The following is an 18,477-nucleotide window of genomic DNA, read 5'->3' as shown; positions in this document are numbered from 1 at the left end:
GATGGTTACTTGGTGAATCGCCAAGATGGTTTGGCGATCATCAGGTTGTCTTTTCTTCATTCTTCCAGCTGCTTAGTTCCTTTTTGCCCAATAGTGTCCATGCTTTGTCTCTAACTCCAAATACCTGAAACTCAAGGTTTTTCATCAATTATTGAGACAAAATATGCATTTGAGGAAACTAAATTTATCAATGTATAGCCCTAAATGAGTCCAACTTGTGGACTCATCATATATGAACACTACTACAAATATGAACTTTAGTGACAATTATTTTGTGGCAATAAGCAAATGGCCGGTAATGTATTCATGAGAGGCAATATATTAGTGGCTAATGTATAATGGCTGGGAAAAAGTACACTTTTAGTAGCAATTCCAAACAATAGCCGCCAAAAAGGCCTTTTTTTCTAAAATTAAAAACTCCTACATGAGAGGCAATATATTAGCGGCTAATGTATAATGGCCGGGAAAAAGTACACTTTTAGTAGCAATTCCAAACAATAGCCGCCGAAAAGCCTTTCTTTACTAAAATTAAAAACTCCTACTTTCTCTAAATTATTTATTTTCCCACCATTCTCCAAAATCTGGAAAAAAAGAACTCCTAGGCAATAAGGAAAACATTACTTAGAAAAAAACCCTATGTACGCTTAAAATAAGGAAAAATTTCCTAAAACGATCTCCCACACACATAAGGATTATGTATCCTAAATCTCTTAGAGTTGTGACGTCCAGCACCATATATTCATTCATAGCAGCAACCTTCCGGCAGCATATATCAACTTGCAACAGCGACGTCCAGCAGCTATAGATTACTCGCAGGAAATACGTCCAGGAAAAACAAAGTTTTTAGGTTTGTAGGTCACTCATCTCCACTCCTCTTTTTCTATCGTATTCTATTACCCTTGTTGCTCTGTACATCTTTGTTATGAATTTATCCCCATTATTTATTTTCTATTATGTTCATTAATCAGTAGTCACACATTAACTAAGAAGAAAACAGAAAATACACTTGACGAACTAATCAATAATTAGGTATTAGTTGTGATTTATAAGTGATTTGAAATTCGTAAAAGTAATATTTTTGCGTTTGTGATCTCTGGCTGCTACTATTTTGATTGCAATTGATTAAATCAATTCACCTCATAATATACTTCAAGGTGTGTGGCTATTATATTAAGGTGTGTGGTTGTTAATATATTAAGGCGGGTGGCTTTTAGTTCATCTGTAACTTATAATCATTCGAAAGTTCTATTGTGAATACAATTTTTGTTTTGACTCTATGAGCTCTCTGTTATTGAGATTATCCGTAATTGGAAGCATTTTTTAAACCTTTTGGTCTAATTTGTGGTAGGTTTAGCATTTGTCCTTGAATCTTTTATTTAATACTCTTGTTGTTCATTTAATTTTTTGTTTTAGACGTTTATTAGAATATCTATTTTTGGCCATAAAATATGAAACATTACCATACAATGAATGAAATAGTACACTTGAGGCATCTATGATCTGGTTATGATTAACAAGCACAAAGTTAGTAGACCTCAAGCATCATCTATTTATAGATTGTATCCCCTTGAAGGAAGGGGGGATCTTTAAATGAACAAACCTGTAGCTTTGTAACACAAGATACACAAGTATCAGAATCTCAATACATCACAAAAACAAATTAAAAAGAGATCGAAGTAAAAAAACTTGACTAGGGCAACTATTGATATAATGTTTTGTATTTTGTGACATTAGGATCTTCAGAACTGTTAGCCAGGGCAAAAATGTGCTACACAACATCAGAAACACCATAGGCCATGGCTGCTACAAGATTCGTTTAGCTTTGTTTTCACCAGTTTAAGTCGTTTCTTATGTCTACTCAATTATTTCTAAATCCTTCTCTTTTGTAGCCTAAGCTGCTCCATTGGCCTTCGCCTTAGTAGCCTGATTGGCTCTAGTTGTCTTTATTGAGTTGTCTGAGCTGCTCAAGCTGCCTTATCCTTCGTAGCTTGACCTTCTCTACTCAATTTATCCTTAGTTGTCTGGGCTTCTTCACTTATCTTATTGTGCGTTGTTTTTTAACTGAATGAACCATCATGAATGCCATATTTGTTTTTGCTTGGGCCTTGTCTTTCATGCATTCCATTGTTTGACTAAACTTTGACTATCTCCCACCAGGTGTTGTGACATTTTACCCAAAATAATTCTCTTTCAAACTTGAGGAGAACTGAATCCAGATGAAGCTGATGATTAAGTTGGTCGATAATCCTTAATTGTTGAAATAAGATATATTCAAAGTGTCTCTTTTGTGACTTTCATTGTTTTGATTATAGCAGATTGAACCTCCGAGGAGACTGATACCACACATTAAAACAATCACAATAGAATCCACAAACAAGCTGTCAAAATGGAATTATGGTAAAAACCTATATACTTCTTTATGCGTTTTTCAGTATGCCTTTAGTGTTTGGACATGTAGCTTACTGAGTTATTGTTGATCTGCCCCAAACCTAGTATTAGAAATACCCATTTAATCTGCTTCCCTTTATCTTATCGTTTGAAATCAAATTATTGGAATTTGTGGTTTCATAATTTTTCAAGTTTCTGATAGGAGTTCCTCAAATTTAATGTATTGAATAGTACCTGCACAAACAAAAACTCTGTTAGTTAAAAAATTGGCAAGGTGGTCCCTTTCTCTTAGAACATGTGATACTTGAAAATCACCCTTTGTCTTCTAGTCTTTGATCTTCTGAACCTCCATACTTCTCCATAACAAAATGTCATTGATGAAATTTCGACCTTACTGAACAAAGAGAAAATCTCCATAACAGAGTTATAGTTGCACAAATTTTACAGAGAACTAGCGTCAAGATTGTTCAGTACAAATTTTCTCCCTTAAAGAGAATTATCTTAGCTAACAACAGAGGGTGATTGATAAGATTACATGATACGTGTTAGATGAGTGTAATGAACTATTGATCATGTATGTAGTCCCCAATTACGATTGTATTTGAGTAGATGCCAAATCTTTTTTTTTGCAGAAGCTGATGCTTTATGTTTCTAATGGTAGGAATTTCACTTATAACTCAAATTGATCGTCTGATACTCTCATAGTTAAATCCCAAGCTTGTTTCCAGGGAATTAAGGACTTGACTTTTTTCTATTGTAGCATTCTCTGTTCTATTTATCTTTATGGTAGTATTTCCTAGAGAGTTTGATCATTAAAGCCTATAAGTTTCTAGTATATTTTTCAATAGTACCATGATAATAGAGCTGGACATATTGTTTCTCTGTGATATTTCATGTGAGAGAGTTCAACTTTTGCATAAAGAATAGGGAAGTGGAAATTAGCACATTTCTTTCACTCTTCATCAATCACCTTCTTCCACTCTTTGATCTTCTGAACCTCCATACCTCTCCAATCAGTGCTTCACCTTTATACCTTTGTACTATATGAGCATTGAGCAAAAAATGTCATAAACTTGTTTCTCTGTTTCCAAATGGAAAAATTAAATTATATAAAGTTCTAAGCAGCAACTAGTTAGGAATTAAGAGATAACATTTCTTAATTTCATGGATCCACTGGAAATTAACACAAAATACATTTCAGGTATCCACTGGAAAGATCCCAAAAAGAAGCAAAAATGAACTTCTCTTGTGCTTAAGCATTTCAAAAGTTTCAGCTCTAGCAGACAAACAGATAGACAATCACTTACAAACATAGCAGGTCAAAGCAACTAATGAAAGTTAATATTGAAAATGTAACACCAATCTAGGTAACAATCTATTTGTGATTCAACGGAATATTGAAACGAAACATATTAACATAGCCATAAAAATCCTTGTCCCAATAGTTATTATTACTATAAAGCGGGAAAGAATTAGACTCCATCCTCTTGAAGCAGAAACAAACAGCAAATGATGTGAAGGCAAAGATAAAAATTCCAAATGTCCCATAAATAAATAGTGCATCAGAAACTCGATTTTTGCATCACCCATGATGTCTTGAAGGAAAATCCGAGTAACTCATCATGTGATTTTTAATTAAAGTCAAAGAACAAAAAAAATCTCTGAAACACAATTTCAGAAATACAGCACCAAGTTGAACATGAAACAAATGTAAGAACTCAATAAATTGTGCATCAGAAAGGAAAATGCAAAGGCAAAGGTTAAAAATTTCAAACATCCCATACATAAATAGTACATCAGAAACTCAGTTTTTGCATCACCCATGATGTCTAGAAGTCCCGATATTTATATCTAGCTAGCTTTGTTCGATGATGATCCTTTCTTCTTTCTGTGTTAAATTTTGTAATGCCAATAGGTCAAGTAATCTTAAATGTATTAGATTTATTTTTATGAGGGTACCTCAATATTGTCAACACCATGGAAACTTAATACACACAAACTCACAAATAAATGAAAATTGGTAACATGCTTCAAGAAACATTATCTGCTAGAAACAGGGTGCCTAAAGATCTTGCTTTTTCGTTAACAAATGAAGGTATTGATTATCTTTAGGACTTCATTGGAAGAAACCAAACATGTTGACGACCATCTCCTGTATTGCACCCTATGTACTAATAGGATGGATATTTTATCTGAAATACATGTTTGATTAATTTTCTCTTTTTTTTACTAACGTATTTTCAGCTCCTACAATAAATGCAGAAAATAAAATCATATCTTGAACGCCATGAACAATTCTAGAAATAAAAGATGGATGTGAAACTATATATTGACTTTTATTTTACAGAAGAAGTTCTCTTTTCCAAAACGTGGAGAAGCGTTTGTCTTAAAGTCACTAGGAAAGAAATGGAAAGACTACAAGTGTGAAATTAAAGGTGAGTATATGTAAAAATATAAGACTAAAGACTCTTTGCAGAAAAATAGATCAAATCGCATACCGAGAGATCAATGGAGTGGTCTAGTCTCTTATTGGCTTTCTGATAAAGCAAAGGTATAAACAAATTTTGAAAACACACCTACTTTATTATTTTAACTATGTGGTGATTTTAGTTATGCTACATTTTGTTTTATAATTTGTAAGATATTATTTAAATATTTCAACAACAGAGGCGTACCCAAGCAAATAGAAACAACTAGGCCAATCAAAAGATACCTCACACAGGAGGATCCAAAAATATAGCAACATTGATGCATGAGCAGGTAAATCTGTGAAACATATTTTTAAAGATTTTTTGTCACGCATAGCTGATATCAATACTATTGCTTAGGATGAAAATGGAATAGAGCCTACACGAGTAGAAATTTTCTTATAAACTCATAAAAAATGGTAGACCACTGGATGATGATTCTGCCAAGGCAATCGTAAGATTTCTTCTTAATGTTATTTTTTAAATCATGAAACAATTAAAAATAAACATTACAAGTTAATAAGCCAATTTCAAAATGGATTTATTGTGTATTCTATAATTAGGACATGATAAATGAAAGGATGAGCAATAATGAAAGATCTACCGACCAACCTCCTCACAATATTGCTTGGGAAGGTGATGTGTATTCTCAAGTGTTGGGAAATGAGAAGGGTGAAGGGTGGGTTTGTTCATGGTTTAGGACTTGGTACAACTCCTTCAGTTCTATGAGGTAGTAAATCTTTCATAGAAATATTGTTGTAGAATATTCATCTAATGAGGTTGTACAAAGGTTAGAAGAAGAAATAACTGAGTAAAAGGAAAAACAAAATGAAGAAATGGATCTGATGAAACAAAAACACAAGAAGCTGCAATCAGAATTACTCAAAATGAGACAATTCATGCAAAAGTATGCTCCTAATGAACCCTTCCTCAAGATATCAATAGCACTTCAAATGAACAGGTAACTAAATTTTACATATCTTAGGAATTTTTAATGAAATTTTAATCCTATAAAAGGATTGTTAACTAATGTCTTAATACTTATTGTTCCTGATAATAATAGCAGCAAGAAGGAGTACCACAATCATCAAGGATATCTAGTAATGCTGAAATTACTCTACCTCATGGTACTACTTATCTTTATCATTTGACATTATTCTTTAAGTTTTCATTACTAGTGTTTCTTGTCTTTGTTTTTAATAGATATGTCCGCCAATAGAACTCACAAGTTTTAGTAGTAGTAGTAGTTCTTCTACAAGTATAGACTATCTTTCTGGTTCCATTTATCTTATCGTCTAGAATTGAATGCTTGGAATTTGTTGTTTATCAGTGGTCAGGATCTTTTTAGCTTCAAATGGGAGTTCCGGAGAGTTATTGTATTGAATAGTACCTGCACAATCAAAACCTCTGTTAGTTAAAAACATCAGCAAACTAGTTCCCTTCTCTTAGAACATGTGACACTTGGACACAATAGCTAGGTTTGTATATTTCCAACTTTTGTATGATGAGTGGTCAAGTGTTAGAGATCTCATTTATCCAACTTTTGAGGCAACTTTTCTCTGTTTGTCTTGGCTTCGATGTGACCTAATCTTGTTCTAAAAGCTAGTTGAATCTCTGTTTTGCTTTGCTCGAGTTTATTTGATGTTCGTTTGGTTTAGATTTTGAATGCACTAGATGTACATTTATGTTTCTTCATTGTTCACTCGTAGTCTTGGCTATCTTCTCTTTCGCTCTTGATTCATTATTATAGACTTTACTTATCTTAGTTTAATCTCATAGAATTCCTCTCTGTTCTAGCATAACTTCAGTGTTGTCCATGTCTTTTGTATTTCAACGGGTGATGTTACGTTTGTAATTTGTCATAATCTTGTTTTAACTTGGCTCTACTTATTGTTAGCTTATCTGTAAATACGTGTATAGTCCTTTACATGGTAGAACTATTTTGTCTTCAAAATGTGGCTGGGAATCTGATTGTCTTCTTTTCTTTCTAAGTGTTGCTTTATTTATTTTGGTGTTTTCCATTAATCAAAATCTGAAACTTCATCATTCTCTAAAAAATATGTGGTCTTCTTTCCTTTGTTTTTTTTTTTTTCAGTCAGAGTCTTAGTATTTATACCTGAGCTTTTTAATATAATATCCTATTTTTTAAGATATGGTTCAGTACCAGTCTCTTGTATTGTTTGCCTCTACTTAGCCTGAGTTTTTTCTTTGTCCTGCTCATCCTCTGTTGGTTGTTCAATGGGCTGATCATGTGACATTAGATCAATAAAATTGTTATGGGAAGGGTTCTTATTCATATCTTCCTAGACTTGAGTTTCTTTGTGAAGTCCTTTGTTGTGTTGACATGAAGTTGCAATATTTCCTCCATCAGCACTCTGATCTGCTGCTACTTGATTTTTGACTTGCTTTGTTTTTGGTACTTGCTATTGTTCTTCATGTTGTGTGTTTTCTTCCTCTTGGGTGTGAGGCAGAGCTTCAGTACTCTTTTGTTTTCCTGTCCCTTGAGTTCCAGTCTGCTCTTTTTTCTCCTGAGCATTTTTGTTTTTAGTCATGATCATCTCCACCTTAGGCATAGTATTGCTGAATTTTCCCACGAAAGTATACTTACATCTAGCTGCTAACTTGACCATAAAATCCTCTCTTTTGAATATCACAGAATTCAGTTGCAACAACTCCACATTATTTAGATGGCATTATACTCGCTTTACCTAAAAATTGTAGATGGTGGTCCTTTTGTGCAGTACTTTACTGAAATCTCTCTAGCAGGTGTCAGATGACAAAATTGATAAATAAATATGCTGCTTTATCTCAGATTGGAATATTCTTTTCAAAGACAGGGGCAGTTTTTTTTATTAAGCATGTGTATTTCGCGAGAAAATTTATTAAAAGAAATTATTTGCATGCTTTAAGTGTAAACAATATTTATTTGTACAATCTAAATATCACTCCTAATGAAAAGTCTTCAAAGCATGTTGACATGTTGTCTACTGTTTTTTTCAGTTTGAAAATATTGTTTTATCTTTTAACTAAAGAAATCCAATTGTTATCATGTTCTCCATTACTGCTCTAGTTAGTTTCTCTTCAATAATCAAGATGACAATAATTGTTCTGTTGGTTTGTTATCTTGCCATTGAAGTGACATCCTCTATGTCCAACTTTTTTTTCTTTTCTTCATGGAAAATCTAATCTTAACTTCAATCTTCTAACTATCAAGTGAAAATGTGTCGAGCAAGTTCACAGGGATTGTACTATGATTTTAACCAATTTATATGTGGCAAGTGAGGTAGACATTTCTTAGTAGTGATTTTAGGGGTAGCCAAATTTATAGGTGTTTTATCCTCTAAAAAGTAATTCACTTTTTCAATTTTGTCGTCTCTTTGATTTGATGGCACAAAATGAAAATGGATGCTTCTTACTTGTAATTTTTCAGATTAGTCACACTACTTGCAATATTTTTATACTTTGAATTTCATCTATTGACACATTTCATTTTTATTTCAGGTTATACAATCTGAAGTTCTCAAATTTTATATATTGGTGATTTCAAAGACATTATTTGAAGAAGAGTAACAAAACTTATTTGAAGACATTATTCAATAGTTTGAACAATATACGTTTATTTTTATAAGTTGTTATTGTCGTATTTTGGATTAGTACTTCTTTTTGTTTGTCTAGATTTAAAGAGATATATTCTATTTTATGGATCAATAGTAATATATATGTTTTCACCATTAGCGAAAATTGTTGTTACTATGAGGCTCTCATTTGCGAACATGTTTGTTGGATTTTTATATATACATTTTATCTATAATGTAGTAGATAGTATTAATGGCGGCTAAACAATTGCCGTTAAACATTAATATTTAGCGGCATTTCAATGGAAATTATTAGCCATAAAATGGACGTTAAAGGGGAAAACAAAGACATTTTTAGAAGGGATATTGTAGCCACTACTCACCATTGTAAAATTGTCGTTAAAACTACTACCTTTTAGAAACTATTTATTTTGATTTATCGACTAAAACAATGAATGCTAAAGGACCACGAATAGCCGCTATGAATTACCTTTAGTAGCCAACATAATTGCCGCAACCAATCGCCAATAAAACTACTATGTTTTAGCGGCTATTTATTTAGATTTATCGACTAAATAAATGTACGCTAATATACCATAGTTAGTCGAATGAATTACCTTTAGCAGCCAAGACAATTGCCGCAAACAATTGACATTAAAAGTACTACCTTATAGCAGCTATTTATTTAGATTTATCGGCTAAATCAATGGATGCTAAAAGACAATAGTTAGACAGTATGAATTACCTTTAGCAGCCAACATAATTATCACAATCAATTGTCGTAAAAGCTAATGGTTTGTAGCGGTAATTTATGCTACCCTTTACCAACATTTCCCACAATGGCCGCAAAAGCCTTTGCCGACCCCAACATTGCCGGCTAAAATTCATTGATCGGTATAGAGTATCGTGACAAATGTTATTGCCGCTAAAGCCATATTTTATTGCCGCTAAAGGACCCTTTTGTAGTAGTGGAACTTGGAATTTACTTGAAAGGTAAAGGTTTTATGACAATGGTGCAAGTGAGGTATTGTTGAATGGTATTTCTTCCCTTGCCCCTTACACATAATGATGTATGCATTGTCTAGAATTATATTAATGTATGGTGTTGATTGAAAGTCTATTCTCATGAAAACACTATGAATGATAATGTGAAAGTTCTACTCACATACTAATGTTGATTCTAAAGTTCAAAGTACATTCTCGCTTTAATGAATCTATGAGCTATTTTGATGAATTGTTTTGAACAAAGGATAAAGTATCTCCTTCACACATGTAGATACAATTTAAACACTATCAATGTATAATTTGGGAAATAATGCTTAGCACCGAGTGGATATGGACAATGAGGTAAAGACCCTTCCGTTAATGCAAGAGGTTGGGTCATGTTAGTGAACTCATGAGATGGGAACTCCTCCGGTAATGCAAGAGGTAGAGTTTCTAGAAGCAATCTCCCTATCCCATAACTATGTGCCAACATAGGACTTAGCTAGTGGATCCACCTTATAGCTATATATATTTAGTTCTACCTCAGGTAAGTAGAACACCTTCTTTCGGTGTGGGGTTATACGACACCGGATTCCATGTAGGTCACATGGTCTATGTCGGTTATGGTTATTCTTCCTTATGTAATGAGATAATGAATGAGATATGAACTATACTATGACTTCTTGGTAAATTTACTTTGTAGGAGTGGGGGTATGAGACTTCACTTTTACATTGCACAAGTAGACTTGGTAGGAGGTTATGGGATGGTTCTTTTATATTATGTTGAGACATGAATGTATGCATGTGTATTGAATGGATAGTTACTATGAATGAATTTCCTTATATTCAAATGATATACATGACTAATTCTTTACTTATGACTATTGAATGTGATGAGGTCTAAAGGTAATATGTTTCACCAAGGTATCTCCAAAGGGGTGCTTAGTAGGGTTGGTATTATGGGATGCCAACCATACATTGCAAAAGTACACCTTAGGGGTTGCTAAGGTGATGACTTTACTATGTTATGAGTATAATTGTGACTTTGGCTTGTATTTTATGTTGATGCTGCAAATTGGTTTCCAAAACCTCATAAATGCATATCTTTCACATAAATATCCTTTTAAGCATATTTCAAGGTTTTTGTGTATATTTCCACACTTAGTACATATTATGTGCTAATCCCTTTTTCCCTTCTACATCTTAATGAGTGTAGGTTCCCGCTAGGTGACTTTTACTCTCCTTTGAAGAAGACTTGGATTGCTTATCTCCAAGTTGTGGTGAGTCCTCAAGTTTGAGGACGGGATTTCCTATTTCTTAGTCCATTTTGTATCTCGTATATTGAGACTTTTATTCATGTAAAGGGCTAGGTCCCAAAACTTGTATTCATATGTTTAGATGGTTCATGTGACAAAGTCTAGACTTCCTATGATTTTCTTTTATGAAAAGTGAAGTTGAACTTTGATCGTAAATTTTTAAATTTTTCCGCATTATTTCTATATCTTATGTAAATGATGATGCTAAAGGCTTGTATGAGACCCCTTTGGGGTTAAGTACGTTGTGTCGCGTCTAGGGGCTAGCCTTGGGTCTTTTCATCCATGGGATCCTTCCTTCCATGGAGTCCCCTAGAATTCCCCAATTTGATGAAGAATTCCCCCAAGTCTAGCTAGGATTTCTTCCAATGTTGTGGGTTATGTTGATTATAGATCCAATTGAGTGGATTATGATTGTTTGTGATTGAATTAGTATAATTACATGTTATTAGAGCGGAATTATATGTATCCATGCCTATACCATGATTATGGCCTAGAATTGATATAATTGGTTTGATGCCATGAAGGGAAACTTTGTGGGTTTAGGCTTGTCCTTATAGGATTGATGAATTATGAGTAGAATTGCTTTAGAATGAAGCTTAGATGATGATGATGAGATCTAGGGCTTTAAGAGTAAATATTATGATGTGAATTGTTGGTAATTGATATTATTGTTGAGGAAGGGATACTTCCCACATGATTGCCTAATTATGAATGTATGAATGTGAAAGGCTTTCTCACGTTAGTGATTCTAGGTTGAAAGGATTGCTCACCTAAAATGAATCTAGACTAAAGACTATGTAAATGATAAAGCTAGAGGCGACTACCCTTGACCTCCATAGGTGAAGGATATGAGGTGATTTCCCATACTCCTTAGAATTAAACAAGAGGTGATTCCTATGTTCCTATTATGATTGAATGGAAATGGAGGCGAGTACCCATGCTCCTTATGAAATGATGTGGAGGAGAGTACCTGTGTCATATGATGAGGATGTGGAGACAAGTACCTGCAATCTAAAAGTAAGTAAGGCAAGAGGTGAATACCCATTAGCCTTTGAAAGTTAGGCAATGAGGTGAATCCCCATGTCTTTAAAAGTAAGTATTAACTATGTGAATTATCTTATGAAGAATGAATAGCTTGGATTGTTGCTTGAGGTACCATCCATGAGGTAAGTTGACTAAGAGGTGATGACCCAAGTCTTGACTAAGGATGAGTAAGGTTTCTTGAGAAGTATTCCTTTCATATTATGATATTGATGAATGTGCATGATTATGCTTATGGTTTATATTGACTAACCATGATGTTTATGTTGTTTATGCTAGCTATCATATTTAGTACTTAATTGTACTAACGCATACTCTTGCCTACATTCTTAGCAAATGTAGGGTCCGGCGACATAGATTCTCACACTCGTGGCTAGCTCTCTTGTTGAACAAGGAAGTGAAGATTTGGTGAGTCCTCATTGTGTTCGAGGATGTGATCACCCTTTTTTTCTTATGTCTTTTATTTTATGTCTTGTAATTTTGTATGGGTTGCGTCTCAATACTTTATTCATATTGTTTTAGATGGTTTGAGGAAATGATGTTAGACTTCCGCTCATTTGATAAAGGAGTTTGGTTGTATTGAAATGTTTTAAGTTTCTGCACCATTATCTATTACTTTATGTTATGATATGCTAAGTGGCTTGTACGAGGCCTCTCAGGGTCTTATACGCCATGTTGCATCTAGGGGGTACCCCTGGGTCATGACGCTTAGTGCTTATGTGGACCAGCTGAGGTCCCTCGATATTTCTATGCTATGGAGTGAGATTCCCTTGCTTAAGTTTGTGCCTCCTATAGAGATGAGAGCAGATGCACCTACTGGGGTGGCTGAGTAGCTGCCAAATATTGATGATGAGGATGATTATGATGCTACTGAGAAGACTAAGGAGGATGTTTTCCAGTGTGAGGATGAGCAAAGGATTGTGAAGACCCTAACAGAGGTGTAGGCTATAGAGGAAACAATAGTGCACGCAACTACGGAGAGATCTCGTCTGGAGACTTCCACGGTTTGTACTATTGGGTCTGTCTTTCATGCTCTACTATTCCTCCCACCGATTTGCTTGGAACTGATACATCAGTTGATGCTACTGTGCTACCTCCCACTCTAGTTGTACCATGTACTGATGCCCGAGATGATGACATCCCCTGAAAGCCATAGATTAGGTTCTTCACAAGTATAGTCTGTCAGGGGAACTTTCACTCATTCTCCTCACATATTTATTTTGATTGCATTGAGGACATTGCTAGTTATTTTTTATGAGGTGAGGGCATTTGTGCCAATATTCCCCTTTTTGGATTGTATTTTGTTGTTTCAGTTTTATTTTAGATATTGTAGTATTTGATTTTCTTATGATATTTGGTTTCTTTTTTAATATTTGGTGGTTTTTATTTCATTTTGTCTCTCTATCCTTTGCCTCATGATTTTGGAGATGTGAAATGATTGACACTGTTTGTGTTTTCATTGTTGATGATCGACGATCGATTGAGTCCAATATCGATGTCTTTGATAGTACTCATGATGAGAAATGTGTTTTGTGTTGACGCTGCAAGAAGAAATCAGTATGGCTTTACTTTTGAATGATCTTTTTTATTCTTGTGTTGACTAGTTGCGTATTGATGTGAACCTTACAATGAACATCGCATGCAAGCTCCTTGATTTTGTAGAGTTGTTCTAGATGATTGTGTTTGAAGTTACATGTATGGTGAGGTTCTTCTTGAAAGCATGGTTGGTGATTCCTAGATATTGCCTTGTTAGTCTAATTATCTATCCTTGGTGAATGCAAGAAATGAACTTGGGAATGAATAATGAGAGGGAACACAAATGTTCATACCTTTAGTGACTACCTTGTGAGGGTATGCAACCATATTGGCACCATTTGAGCCTAAATCATTTGTTGTCAACCTTGTTGAAACCTCTTGAGCCAAATATGTCCCTAACTTCTTACCCATAAATCATTTTCTAATGATTGATTTGTTTCGATAGACAACTTAGACCAAAAGCCTAAGTATGGGGTTTGGAAAGGAGGGATGAAAGAAAAGAAAGTCAAGTGAAAAAGAAGAGAGAAGAGTGAGACTCAACCTTGAGGTTTGTAGCAAAAAGAAAAAGAAATCCCTACTTATAAAAAAAAGTGATCAAAAGCTTGAAAATGAAATGAAAAAGAAAGTGTGATGAAATAAAACGGGTGTCCAATAAATTGAGTGAAAAATTGAGGTTTGAGTCTCCAAGTGAAAAGGATGAAAAGAACTTGAGAAGAGGTAAAGATAAGTACAACACTGCATTGAAAAGGTGAAATCACTGAGCCAAATTTACCATAATCTTACCCTCAACTCCATTACAAGCTTAAAAGACCCTTGAGATATTTCTTAAACTAGGTTGTATGATGGTTGGAAAATATGTGCAAAGCTTTGGGATGAAGCTTGCATGTATTTCTCTTTCAGAGAGTGAGAGTTGTATTAATTCCTAACTTCTTTAATAATGTGCTTTGTGAGAGCATGAAATCATTTTTGTTGTGAGAGCACTTAAATGCTTTTGTTGAAACATGTTTTGCATTAGAAGGGATCACTAGTGAGCTTAAGCTTGGATTGATACTAACTAGTCATCATTTGAAGCTTTTTAAGCATGATTAAGCATTGCATATGATTGTTAGTAGTTTTTTGAGGACACTTGTATGTTATCTCCCATTTAAGAACTGTTGTAGACACGTTGAACTAATTATGTTCTTGATTTACTTTAGTACAAGAAAAATTTTAAGTTGGAGTGTTGATGAGTGGTAGATTTCCATTAATTTGAGTCATTTTTAGTTTAACAATTAGTGCTCTCAATACCTATTTATGTCCTATTATGATGATATTTTAATGTTTTGCAACTATGAAGCTAAAGGACAAGGCAAGGATAAATACATGAAAAAGAGGTCAAAAACATTGAAAAGAGTATAAACTCTCAACTAATGGTTAATGAGTCTGCAATTTGGACTCATTTATGGCTATATTTTGATAGATTTATTGTCCTCAAATGCATATTTTGTCTCAAAAAACTGATGTAAATCCTTAAGTTTTAGGAATTTGAATTGAGAGACAAAGCATGGACGCTATCAAGCAAAAAAGGAACAAAGAGGCTGAAAGAACGGAGAAATGAAGGCCTGAGGATCACCTAATGCATTAGAAGAGTCGCTGAATGGCCTTAATCTCGCCTAATGTTCCAGTGTGCTGAGCCCTGAAGGAAAAGATCAAGTCGGCGATGAAAGGGAGCAGTCAGCGCGTCGCCGAACAGTCCTGTGAAGCAGCACCATATCGCCCAATGATTCAAAATGCAAGGATGTTGAAGGCAAAAGTAGAAAGGCAATGAACCAGACCAAAGGGTGGATCGTCGAGTGTGTCGGCGATCCCGACTAACTGCGCCAAATGATCCTTCGCAACACAAATTTTTGAAAACTATAAATACCCATTTAAATATGTAGCTTAGTATCGAATTATTACTGAATTTTAGAGTATTCTTAAGCTGATACTTAGACATTTTCAGTGTTTAGAGTTTTTGGGAAACATTATTTTTGAGCTTTGGGGATTTTGAAAGTTTTCAATTCCAAGAATTTGGAAGTGGGTCTTGAACAATCTTCATCCTTGACGTGTTTAAAGACCTTATTTATCGTACCCATTTTATGGAAACACTTATCGATATCGATTTCTATCTCTTTTACATGTCTAACTAAAACCCCAATTCTTGGGGTGTGATTTTGTGAATATGGGTTAAATTTACTGTTGGGTATTTCTCATTGATAGTCTGTTTGTTGTTTAAATGTGATTTCGTTTAATAGTTGTGTTTGAACTTAATGGGGTTGTAGTTGCAAATACAATTTCATCTTCGTATTTTTGGCTTGCTCGAGAGAGAGGTCTTAAAACCAAAACTACCAAATCGATAATCTGTGGTTATTGGGTCGTCGTGGGTTCAGCTCGAGAGAGTGAATCATATGCCTTCTCCCACACATTCAGCTCGAGAGAGTGAATGGGCTAAGGCGAAGGTTGTGCTTAATTGCTATAACTCGATGTTCGAGAAAAACCGAGTTGATTCGGGATAAATTGTTCGAGAGAAAATTTACCCCCACTAAAGTCTAGCTTAGTTAAAAATGTTCAGCGATTTACTATCAATAGCATTTACCCGATTGTTTATTTTATCCCATATTCCTATCACATCCCAAGAATCCCGTTACCCTATCTCGCATCTTTATATTTTTGTTGTTTTTTTATTAGTTGAATACAAAACCCCCATTGATAATTGACATTCGTGTCACCATTAGATTTAGTATGTTTTTATTCATTAATATTTATAGCTATGATTGATTAGAACTTAGTTTTACTTTACTATATGATTCTCGACTGTTAACTACTCCCTTGGGACTCGACCCCAACCCATTCGGTTGGGTTATATTACTACTCACGATTGTACGCTCTTAGAATTGGAAGAAGAGTCTTGATCACGTGAAGCATCAAAATGGCGCCGTTGTCGGGTAGTGGGGTTAGTTGAGAATTTATAGTTAAGTAGCATTATTGTTCTTATTAGTTATCATGATACTTACTTTATTTTTAGTTTTTTTTTTCTTTGTGTTGCTATTGTAAGAAAATACTTTGAGCATGGCTGAAAGAAATGGTGGCCAATTGTCTGAGACAAATCAAGAAGTCGAGAGGGACTTCAAGTTAACTGCACTGGTAACTCAGCTGGACAATTTGGCCACCAAAATATCATAGGTAGAAGTCCAGTGCAAAAGCAATGGGAGGTAGACACCCCCTCATGAGCGGAGAAAGTCTAGAGACAGTGAGAACATTCGTGTCGAGGACACACTACTAATCATTCTTCAAAAGATCAGTGAGCAAGATAGAGTGCTGGAAGAGATGAAGGAGAATATTGAAGTGTTAAATCAGATGATTGGCTCTCACTCTCGATCTATCCAGCTGATCGAAACACTCATGAGTCATGTAGTGCCTCATCTCCACCCAAATGAGCAATTGGGGTTACCTAGTGACACTAGGGCCAACCTCAATAATGGAGTTTGAGTAAGGACTTGCGTCGTTCCACAACGTTAACTAAGGCGCTTCTTGGGAGGCAACCCAAGGTATTATCGCTTTAAATTTTTATTCTAGAATAAGGGTGTATTGATTGTGCAGGTTAAGGTGACGAAAGTGTTGAAAAATGCAGAATTGGCGAGCTAAAGGTCCATTCGGCGTATCGCCAACGAGGTCAGCGATCCCGACCTAGACCTCCGTTAGACTCAAGACAAATTCAAATGAGAGTCGGTAAAACTCGGCGAACCATTGAAATTATTGGCAAATCGCCGACCTCGTCAGCAATACCGATCTAGCCCACCGTTTGGACTCTCAATATAACTGGAGGTCCTATAAAACTCGGCGAGATAAGTGATCGTTCTTCGTGTCGCCGAGTGAGTGGGCGATCACGACTAACGTCCCCGAATGGGCACGAACTGGACGGTCTTTAAAAAGGGCTAATGGTTTAAGCTTCCAACTCTTTCACTTTCCCTCGCTTTTTAATCCTCTCAAACTCACACCAGCATGGTCTTCTATAATTTTCTTGTTTTTCCATCGTAATTTAGTTGTTGATTTGTGTTCGGAGAGGATTACATTGCCGCCTAACATCTCAATCTTATTTTAATCGGCGTAAAAGGTTGGTTTTCCGAACCCCGAATTTATTTTTAACAAATTTGTAATCATTTGCAAATGATCTTATCATATGCCGTGCGCTGGGCCTCTTTCATTTAATTAGAATATTTGATTGCCCGTTGTATCTCTTAATCTTGCCTGTAGTGCATTTTCGGTGTGAAATCTTGTATTTTCATGTTTTAAAATCGAGTAAATTTTGTGGGGTTATCCTTGCATACTTTTTATTCTAGTTGGGTGAAGTCTGAATAGCTCGTATTTGTGCCAAGCAGCGTAATTTGCCTGATGATAGAAAGGGTGACTTCGGTCTTAAAGAAAAAAATCATAGATTGGCTAAAATTGGCAAAATCGAGAGAAGTCTGAGTATTCCGGGGAAATGGGTGCTATGGGTCTTACTTTAATTTGAGTAGTGCATGGTTTGATTTTGTTTTCGGGGTCGCAGGGTTGAATTCGAGTGTATGGGTTGAAAATAGGCATGTTGGGTCATTTGGCGAGCTGGGTCGAGCTCGCCGAACCACTTGGCGGTTCGCCTAATGCCCTCATCTTGCCTTTGATTTTATGCTAAACTTGTTGTTTGCCTCTGTAACTTTCGGCGAGAAGCCTGAGGTCGCCAAAGGTACTCGGTGACTCGCCAAACGTCTTTTGTTTCGCCCTTTGTCTGCACCCTTGAACCCTTATTGCACTATAAATTTCGGCGAGCTATCCCTTGCTCGCCGAATGATATCGGCAATTTGCTAAAACACCTTTTACATTGCCAACCTGCCATAATATTTGAGCCAACCCTTTCGACGAACCCGATTTAGCTCGCCGAAGCGATTTGGCGACTCGCCGAGTATCTCGATGAGTCCTTCTGCAACTACTTCTCTATGAAGTTAATTAAGTCTTTCCTAACTTTTTCTAAATATTTTGCAGGCATGACAAGGACAAACATAGATGAGCAACCCCGAAAAAGAGTACGAGGTGTCACAATCAACGAAGGGGGATCAAATCCTCCAAAAGGAGGAAGGCAAGAACCTCCACCAGGTGACAAAGGAAAGGGAAAGA

General features: G+C 35.3%; 1 long non-coding RNA gene across 1 annotated transcript; it reads left to right on the top strand.

Annotated features, from left to right (window-relative positions):
* The first annotated feature begins 5,280 nt into the window (after positions 1-5,280).
* Positions 5,281-5,520, top strand: LOC102592313 (uncharacterized). The gene is made up of 2 exons (XR_367056.1): positions 5,281-5,310; positions 5,420-5,520. It is a non-coding gene; the product is annotated as an uncharacterized lncRNA (long non-coding RNA).
* Positions 5,521-18,477: the final 12,957 nt, after the last annotated feature.

The sequence above is a fragment of the Solanum tuberosum genome, unplaced genomic scaffold (genome assembly GCF_000226075.1).
Source record: "Solanum tuberosum cultivar DM 1-3 516 R44 unplaced genomic scaffold, SolTub_3.0 scf00055, whole genome shotgun sequence".
Classification (NCBI taxonomy): domain Eukaryota; kingdom Viridiplantae; phylum Streptophyta; class Magnoliopsida; order Solanales; family Solanaceae; genus Solanum; species Solanum tuberosum.
Note: the sequence above shows the minus strand (reverse complement) of the source record. Positions and strands in the feature narration are given on the sequence as shown.